The following is a 10,000-nucleotide window of genomic DNA, read 5'->3' as shown; positions in this document are numbered from 1 at the left end:
TCCTCCTGCGCATTCTCCATTTCCTCTTCTGCTCATCCTCCTCTTTCCTTTCCTCCTCCTCCTCCTTTCTGCCTCCATTTTTTCTTCTTCTCCCTCCTCCTTTTTCTTCTTCTTTTTCTTCTACTACTACTACTTCTCCTTCTTCTCCTCCTCCTCCTCCTCTTCCTCATGTCTCTCGGCTTCCGCATAATTCTCCTCCTTCCCCCTCTCTTTTTTTTTCTCTCCCTCTCTCTCCCTCTCTCTCTCTCTCTCTCTCTCTCTCTCTCTCTCTCTCTCTCTCTCTCTCTCTCTCTCTCTCTCTCTCTCTCTCTCTCTCTCTCTCTCTCTCTCTCTCTCTCTCTCTTTCTCTTTCTTTCTCTCTCTCTCTCTTTCTCTCTCTTATATTTTTATTGTCATATGCTTTAGTGATGTTATCTAGGCCGCTTGAAGTGTAATAGTGTCTCATCTTGTTTACGATGTATAAGTGTATATTATATTTACTAATTGAAAAGGCGTACATCATAGTAGCATACATTTAAGATGCGAAACAGATATAGGAAGTTTTTATTATTATTATTATCTATTTATTGTTATCTTTATTAATTCATTTTATAGTATCTTTATTTTATTATTATTATTTTATTTTTGTTATCAATTTCCATTAATTTGATTATTCATACGTAAATGATTAATGATTAATGTGTGAACTTTAATCTGTGTAAACAAAATTAAAAAGATGATGATAATAAGGATGATGATGATTATAATACCAATAATAATGATACCGGTAATGACAATAATGAAAATAATGTTAATGATTATAGACACTATGATAATATTAATGATATAAATGATAATGATAAAAATAATAGAAATTATGATAATTATAAAGGTAATGATAGTAGCCATGATAATAATTGTAATAACAATAAAGATATTGATATTAGTAATGATAATAACAATGTCGGTAATGATGACAATGATGATAGCAATGATATTAATTATAACAACATCAATAATGATAATGACGCTATTATAACTAGAATTATAACAATAACTATAAGAAAAAAACACTCACAAAAAGCCAAACGAATCAATATTCAACATGAGATAAGAGACGTTATCAGAATCGCCATGTTGCAAGGTGAAATTGCAAGGGCAGTTCCTGAATGCAATAAACGCTACGCGGCCTGAGCTTTATGTTGCAATGAATGGAGAGATTCCGAGCTGAGATAAGGGACCAGTCTATATGGTTTTGCAACACAAATATTCTCATTATTTTCCCGTCACAGTGCGCAAAAAGGAAGCGAATCAGTCGACAATGTACGGAAGAATAAGACAAAAAGAAGAGAAGAGGGATTGAAAATTGAAAAGAAGAGAAAAAAAAAATAAGTCGACAATGTACGGAAGAATAAGACAAAAAGAAGAGAAGAGGGATTGAAAATTGAAAAGAAAAGAGAAAATTTAAAAAAAAACATTATCCTCCCAATAGTAACTAGACGAGAGGAGAACGTAGTATTGAGAGAAGGTCCCACACGCTTGAATTACCGTGCATTCTCAGCGGGAACGGTTCCCTGATGAAACTACAAATTGATTCGGTGTATATGAATATAAGGGGAGAGCCGAAGCGGTTACGAATGTGTTCTAAATGGGAGAGGAATTAGTTTGAGCTTCTTGTTGGGCAAAGATAGGATGCGAAACCTTGTAGGAGGAGCTGGGCCGGATTTCGATGAGGATTGCGATGGAAGGAGAGACAGGTAGGTAGAGAGAGAGGAGGATAATGAAGGTGCAAGAGAGAGAGAAAGAGAGAGGAGGGTGGGGAAGAGAGAGGGGGAGAGAAAGAGAGGGAAGGAGGGAGACAAAATGAGGATAATGAAGGTGCAAGGGAGAGAGAAAGAGAGAGGAGGGAGAGAAAGAGAGAGGGGGAGAGAAAGAGAGGGAGGGAGACATAATGAAAGAGAGAGAGAGGGGAGACAGACATAGATAGAGACAGACAGACATAGAGAGAAAGAGAGAGAGAGAGAGAGAGAGAGGTGGAGTAGAAAAGAGAGAGGGGGAAGGAGGAGAATTATGCGGAGGCCGAGAGATATGAGGAAGAGGAGGAGGAGGAAGAGAAGGTGAAGAAGGGGAAGTAGAAGAAGAGGAAGAAGGAGAAGGAGAAGAAGATGATGGAAAATAAGAGGAGGAGGATGAAGAAAAAATGGAGAGAGGAAGGGAGGGGAAAAATGTTGGGGAGAGGGGTAAAGAGAGGTGGGGAAATGGAAACGAAGTAATGATGGAGAGAAAGAGAAAGACAGGAAAGCGGACACGTAGACAGGAGAGAGAGAGAGAGAGAGAGAGAGAGAGAGAGAGAGAGAGAGAGAGAGAGAGAGAGAGAGAGAGAGAGAGAGAGAGAGAGAGAGAGAGAGAGAGAGAGAGATTAGACATTAAAGACTAAATACATCAAGTAAATCGAGGGAGGGGATAGAGGTCATGATATGCAGTTCGAGAAAAAATGAAAAAAAATCACTTTCATGCAGCAGATAAGCATTTCTCGCCATTCTCTATATGAATCCAAAAATTCTTAGATATGCATGAAAGAATATTAAACGCAACGATAACCCTGGAATAAATCAAGATGTCAAAGGTCAAGCGAAAATAAAGTAGGGAATATATATCAATTTATCATTTGATATCATTTTCAGTGTTAAAGTAATTGCTGTTGTGATTATTGCATTGGCTATTGCTATCTTCATCACTGACTTAAGCGATATATTACCTGATGGTTATTGTTTGTTTGTTTGCTTTTTTGTTGTTGTTTTTTTCAGTCACTGTTATTGTTTTCCTTCCACTTCACCTGTGTGTTTTTTTGTTGTTTTTTTATGACACTCCATCTGCCTGCTTCTCTCTACATACCGAAAGGCAAACAAACATATACAGTAACATATATAGAGATTCTAGGCAAATAAACGGAAATCAGCGACCACTCTTAAGCCAAAGCAGACCGCAAGGGGGAGGTTATAGTACACACTAACCCTCGCAGGATATAGAACATGGGAGGATTTGGACTTTACGCGAGGAGTAACATCCTGCAATGATTTAACTGAAGCGTTTTCCAGGTCTTTATTCTTCTCTGTGTTTGGTTTATGTACTTTTGTACTGTTTCTTTAGCTACATAGACTATGTTTGTAGAGCTTTCCTGTATTTTTTTTTTTTTTTTTTTTTTTTTTTTTTGGTACGAGTGTTTGAAGACAGACAAGGGTTCATAAAAAGAGGGAATGTGAATGTAGAGAAAAAAGAGGAGAGGGAGAAGAGAGACAGAAAAGAGAGACAGACACACACACACACACAAACAAACAGAGAGGATGGGAAGGATGGAGGGGGTGTGAAGAAGAGGCACAAGGAGGGAGAAAAGGGGGAGGAAGGGAGGAAAAAGAGAGAGAAAAAAATAATGATCGAAAGAGAGAGAGGAAGAAGACGCCAAGGAAATAAATAAAAGTCAAAAGTCCCTGAAGAGTTACTGCAGCGACGGAGATCTGTGAGAAAAGTTATTCGTGGCGAAAGCTCATCAAAGTATGACCGATGATTTAAACGCGTGGATATTAATGTGATGAATGATGGAAGAGAGAGAGAGAGAGAGAGAACAAGAGAGAGAGAGAGAGAGAGAGAGAGAGAGAGAGAGAGAGAGAGAGAGAGAGAGAGAGAGAGAGAGAGAGAGAGAGAGAGAGAGAGAGAGAGAGAGACAGAGAGACAGAGAGAGAGAGGAAGCAGAAGAAGAAGAGAGAGAGAGAAGAAGAAAGAGAAGAAGAAGGAGAAGAAGAGAGAGAGAGAGAGAGAGAGAGAGAGAGAGAGAGAGAGAGAGAGAGAGAAAGAGACAGACAGACAGACAGACAGAGACAGAGACAAAGAGAGATAGACAGAGAAACAGACAAACAGAGGGAGACAAGCAAACAGCGAGAGAAACGTGAAGACAGGCAGACATAAAACAACAGAGAGAGAGAGAGAGAGAGAGAGAGAGAGAGAGAGAGAGAGAGAGAGAGAGAGAGAGAGAGAGAGAGAGAGAGAGAGAGAGAGAGAGAGAGAGAGAGAGAAAGCGAATGAGAGAAGAAAACGAAGAAGCTTCTCTTTGCTACAGATCCTCGAAATGAAGCGCATAAGTCGTGACGTCAGAGGAACAAGTTGATACCCAGGAGAAAGGGACGAGGGTGGAAATCATGAGGATTTTTCACTTCTTTCTTTCTTCTTCATCCTTCTTAGTGATTGGTTTAATTAGCAAGGTGAAGGAGATGGAACGACCGGGCTTGGTGTCCAGTAATAATAAATGGAGTAGGACTGATTGACAAAACGGATTAATGACAGGAAGAAGTAAGAGAGAAGATAAAAGAAATGTACTAATACGTACATGGACACACGCATATACACATACACTCTCTCTCCTCCGCACTGCTTCGCTCAGTGTAAAAAGTATGTATGTATGTGTATTGCTCGAGTACACATACATACATACATATATTTCACTACCACTGTCAATCCATAGATATTTCTACCTAACTACAGTATCTATAACCTCCTCTCCGTCTATGTTCATGAGTTATCTTCATTTTGTCTACCTCCTTCCTCTCTATTTCTCTCTCTCTCATTTACCCATTGCTTGCCTTAACACCATTACGATCGCGACTAATGGTAAGTAAATTGAATATGTAATAGGAGTTTTTTGTTTGTTTGTTTGTTTGTTTGTTTTCTTCTTTTTTTTTGGGAGGGGGGGAAGTAAGAAGTAATCACAACCAGCAAATCAGAGAGCGCATACCTCAGCCGAGGCAATAGGATCACTGATGCAATGAAAATGTTGACACTTGGAAAATTCCATAAAAATCTCTTCTTTTTTAAGTACACTGGTGACGTCCGTGAAGGTAAAATGGGTGACTATACAATAATAAAAAAAATCCTGGATCTGGATTATGATCTGGGTCGCCACCAAAATTTAATGGCATCTAAGTTAGGCTAAAATAACATCCATGGTAAAAAAGTCTGTTTATAACTTTTTGAGTTGTATTTACAATAGGGCTAACTTATGCAATCATTAAAAATCCTGGATCCGGATCATGAACCGGATCACTACCAAAATCTAATGGCATGTAAGTGAGGCTAAGACACAGCACAAGTAAAAATCCTAAAAAATACAAAAATCTGTTCATAACTTTTTGAGTTATCCTTTTAACCAACGAACCAACGAACAAATAACCTAATCTACGCCACCACAGAATAACTCCCTTGACAGAGATAATAAAAACAAATAAAGCACGAGGATAAATAGAAAAAATACGAAGGTAGTGTTTTTTTTTCTTTCTTTCTTTCTTTTTTTCTTTCTTTCTTTTTTTTACCGCAATGACAAACGGAGAAATGAATAAGTACTATCAGATCACAAATCGGCAAATTGATTGGTTTATGCAGAGTGCATACGGTAAGTGTCGAATCTAATAAAAAAAATACTATCAACAGAATTCCTATAAGAAGGATTAGAAGACAAGAAACAGGGGGAATATAGAATTATTATTACTATTATTTTTTTTTATTATTATTATTATTTTTTTTTTTTTTTTTTTTTTTTTGTACACACGCACGTACACTATTTGAATGCACATCACTGGCTGTTCCTTTAACTATCATCCACCCCTTTTCTAACCTCTTCCATTCTTCCCCCGTCCCATTTCCCTCTCCCCTCCCCCTCTCTCCCTTCCTTCTCTTATTCTCCTCTCCCAGTTCCTTCTCTTGGCCCCCTTCTGGCGTTCCATTTTCCTCCTTTCCTCTCCTCCTTCTTTCTCTAGTTTTCCCCTCACTTAATTCTCCTCTCCCAGTCCCCTCGTTTTACACCTTCTGTTGTCCCATTTTCACCCTTCTTCAGGTCTTTTTCCCTTTTGTTCTTCTGTCACTCGTTCTAAATTCTCCCTAAATTCTTCCATCTTTCCATTTTTTGCTCTATTCCTCCTTCCATTTTTTGCTCGCTTTCTCCTTCCATTTTTTGCTCTCTTCCTCCTTCCATTTTTTGCTCTCTACTCCTTCCCTTTTTTTCTCTCTTCACATTCTTTCTCCCAGTTCCCCCCTCTCTCGTCCACCCTCCTTTTTTCTCTACCCTCCACCCATTCCTTTCCTAATCCCACCTCTGCCAGCTTCTCCCTCTCTTAATTACCCTCCCATCCTCCTCTCCCCTCCGCCATTACCCTTCCTTCCTCCCTACCCTTCCACCCAACCTCCCTCTCTCATCCCTCCTCTACTTCCCCTTTCTCCTTCGTCTCTATCCTCTCTCCCATCCTCACTTCCCCTCCACCCACCCTCTCTCCCATCCTCCCTCTCTCATTCCTTCTCTACTTCCCCTTCCTCCTTCCTCTCTATCCTATCTCCCATCTTCACTTCCCCTCCACCCACCCTCCCTCTCTCATCCCCCCTCTACTTCCCCTTCCTCCTTCCTCTCTATCCTCTCTCCCATCCTCCCTTCCCCTCCACCCACCCTCTCTCCCAACCTCCCTCTCTCATCCCTCCCTGTACTTCCCTTCCTCCTTCCCCTCTATCCTCTCTCCCATCCTCCCTTCCCCTTCCATCCACCCTCTGCTTCCCCTTCCTCCTTCCCCTCTACCCTCTCTCCCATCCTCCCTTACTCTCCACCCACCCTATACTTCCCCTTCTTCCTTCCCCTCTATCCTCTCTCCCATCCTCTCTTCCCCTCTAACCTCTCTCCCATCCTCCCTTCCCCTCCACCCTTACCCCCTCCCATCCTCCCTTCCCTCCCTTCCCTCCCAACTACCACCCCCCCCCCAAAAAAAAAAAAAAAAAAAAGCTGAAATTCCCTTTTGATTAAAGATGACTAAGTAAGCGAGCTTTATGACTCCCGTCTGCTCCGCTTCATTAACATTTAGATGTGGCTTTTTCACCGAGCAGGTAATTGAGTCAACCCAATTTTCTGTTTCAAGGTTCATGGTCTTAAGTGCCGCTGGATTCGTTCTTTCTTTATCTCTCTCTCTCTCTATTTCTGTGTCTCCTCTTCTCTCTGTTTGTTTCTTTGTCTTTCCGTTTGTCTGATTTTGTCTCTTCTTCTCTTTCTCTTTTATCTTTTTTTTATCTATCTCTCTCTTTTCTCTCTAGTGATGGTGATAATATAAAGATTATTTTAATGGTATTGTCTGATTTTGTCTCTTCTTCTTCGTCTCGTTTTTTTTTTTTTCATCTATCTCTCTTTTTCTCTCTTGTTTTTTGTTTTTTGTTTTTTTACCTTTCTCTCTCTTTTTTCCCTCTAGTGATGGTGATAATATAAAGACTATTGGTAATGGTTATAATTCGTATGTATTTATAACAGCGAAACAATTACGAATATGACAATCATTTCCGTTACTTTCCATTCTGATGATTATTATTTCCATCGGTTTTGTACTTGTAGATGTACTGTCAGCTCTGTAATTTTGATATTTATTTAATCATCATCTTTATCATTATTATCATAAGTTGCGGTGATATTATTGTTGTTCTTATTATTATTTTCATTATCATCCTTTTCATAATCGATTTTATTATCATTGTTGTTATACCTATCATGATAATCATTGTTAGTATCAATATTATCGTAACTAGTATTACCCTTATTTATTCGTCATTATCATTATTACTATCATCATTATCATAAGTATCATAGGAATGTTTGTTGTAGTTATCATCATAATCATCATTATCATCACCGTCCTTATTATAATCCCCCTTATCATCATGACTAATCCATCATCTCAATCATCATTACATCATCATGACTAATCCATTACCTCAATCATCATTATCCTCATTATTACCCTCATTATCGCTAACCCTCTTAGCTCCGTGTGTAACATATATTCCCTCCTCTTTGCTACAGAACATGATATAACGCTTCCCCCTTTCAAGCCACATGCGCCCTTATTGACATCCACCGAAGGTCTAAATAACACATGACGCATAAACAAGTAACCCGGAGGTACCACATAGCTCTGTCTTGACTGTGATGACGCCTCCAGGAGAGAATTGAAGGAGATGGAATGGAAGGAAGAAAGGGAGGGCATGGGAAGGGGGAGGATTAGGAGGAAGGAGGGAGGAAGGAAGGAAAAGGGAAGAGGGGAAGGAAGGGGGATTGGTAGAAAGTGGAGGATTGGGAGGAAGGTAGGAGGGAGGAAGGGAGAAGAAGGGGGATTGGGAGGAAGTGGAGGATTGAGAGGAAGGTAGGAAGGAGGAAGGAAAGGGGAAGAAAGGGGGGAGAAGGGGGATTGGGAGGAAGGGGAGGATTGAGAGGAAGGTAGGAGGGAGGAAGGAAAGGGGAAGAAAGGAGGAAGAAGGGGGATTGGGAGGAAGGGGAGGACTGAGAGGAAGGAAAGGGGAAGAAAGGACGAAGAAGGGGGATTGGGAGGAAGTGGAGGATTGAGAGGAAGGTAGGAGGGAGGAAGGAAAAGGGGAAGAGGGTAAGGAAGGGGGATTGGTAGGAAGAGAGGGAGAGTGAAAGGAAAAGGAAGAAGGGGTATGAAAGGGAAGCAAAAAGCAAGGCAGGGAGGAAGAAAAGGAAGAAGGGAAAAGGGAAAGAATGAAAGGAAAGGAAAGAGGGAAGGATTGAAAGGAAAGTAGGAGGGAGGAAGGTAAGGGAAGAGGGACAGAAAGAAAGAATGGTAGAAGTGAAGAGTGAAGGGAAAGGGAAGAGGAGATATTGGAACGATAGTAAAAAGGAAGGAAGGAAGAAAGAAAGGAAAGGAGGGAAAAGGGGAAATATGAAAGGAAAGGGAAGAAGGGGAACTGAAAGGAAGGTAAGAGGGAACAGGGAGAGAGGGAGAGGAAAGGAAAGAGAGGAAATTCAAAGGAAAGAGAAAAGAAGATAATAATATAAAAGAAGGAATGAGAATAGGGGAAATTGAAGAAAGTAATAGAGAAGCAGAAAAGAGAAGTAGAAGGGAAGAGGGAAAGAGTGAAACGAAAAATAATAGAGCGTTTTTAAAAGAAGTTTAGAGGGAAACGGATGAAAGAGCAATGTGGTGAGGAATGTGGAAAATAAGGAAGGAGGTGGAAAGAGAAATGGGTGAAGGGAGAGAAAATACGAGAGGAGAAAGAGATGGGAAATAGTGAAAGAGGAAACAAAAAGAGAGGAAAAGACACGAAGGAGGTGTTGAGACAGAGAAGAAAAAAAGCAGAATGAGGAGAGAGAAGAAGAAAGAGAGGATGTCAAATGTCAAAGAAAATAAGGGAATGGGGAAGAATACGAGAAGAGACTCGAAAAGAAAGCAAAGAGAGAAAGGAAGAGAGAGAGGTGAAGAAGAAAAAAGTTAATGAGAGAGAAAAGTTAAGAAAAAAAGAAAGAAAACTGAGAGAGAAGTATGGGAAAAAAGAAGACAGAAACAAAAAAGAAAAACACGATAGGAAGAAAGAGGGAAATAGAAAGAAGAAATAAAAGGAAGATGGAGAGGAGAGAGAGAGGGGAGGAAGCAACTGGTAATTAAGCGGGCGTTTAATCATCTTCGGCTGCCGGGACTCCGATATACGACCGGCAGCCGGAAGAATCACCGTAATTAGCACAGAGCCCCCACGCTCCCCCCCCCCCCCCCCCCGAGGCTATTCCCAGTCCCGAAGCCTCCCCCTCCTCCTACCTCCTGCCTCCTCAATCCTCCCTCCTCCTTCCTTCCTCCCCCCTCCCCCCTCCTATCTTACCTCCCCCTCCTACCTCCTACCTCTTCTCTCCCCCTTCTTCCCTCCCTCTCCATCCTCCTAACTCATACCTCCTACCCCCTGCCTCCTCACTCCTCCCCCCTCCCTCCCCTTCCTGCCTTCTACCTCTTCCCTCCCCCTTCTCCCTCCTACCCCCGCTTCCTCCCTCCTACTTCCTCCCTCTTCCCTCCCCCCTCCTCCCTCCCCTTCCTACCTCCTCCTTCTTATTCATCCTCGCTCATCCTGCCTTATTCTTAATGGGATTACGCAGGCCCCTTCTCTTCCGTTTCCTCCTCTTCCTCTAAACTTCTTTTTATTTTTACTTAGTCTTTCTCATTCTTTT

The 10,000-nt window shown here is 41.1% G+C and overlaps 1 protein-coding gene across 1 annotated transcript in view; it reads left to right on the top strand.

The window, feature by feature from the left end:
• Positions 1–10,000, top strand: part of LOC113803176 (uncharacterized) — a 33,423-nt gene that overhangs the window by 7,666 nt on the left and 15,757 nt on the right. The gene's annotated exons all lie outside the window — the stretch shown is intronic.

This window comes from Penaeus vannamei, chromosome 6, assembly GCF_042767895.1.
Source record: "Penaeus vannamei isolate JL-2024 chromosome 6, ASM4276789v1, whole genome shotgun sequence".
In the NCBI taxonomy this organism is placed as follows: domain Eukaryota; kingdom Metazoa; phylum Arthropoda; class Malacostraca; order Decapoda; family Penaeidae; genus Penaeus; species Penaeus vannamei.
The sequence above is the reverse complement of the archived record's forward strand: the minus strand, read 5'-3'. Positions and strand labels throughout refer to the sequence as shown.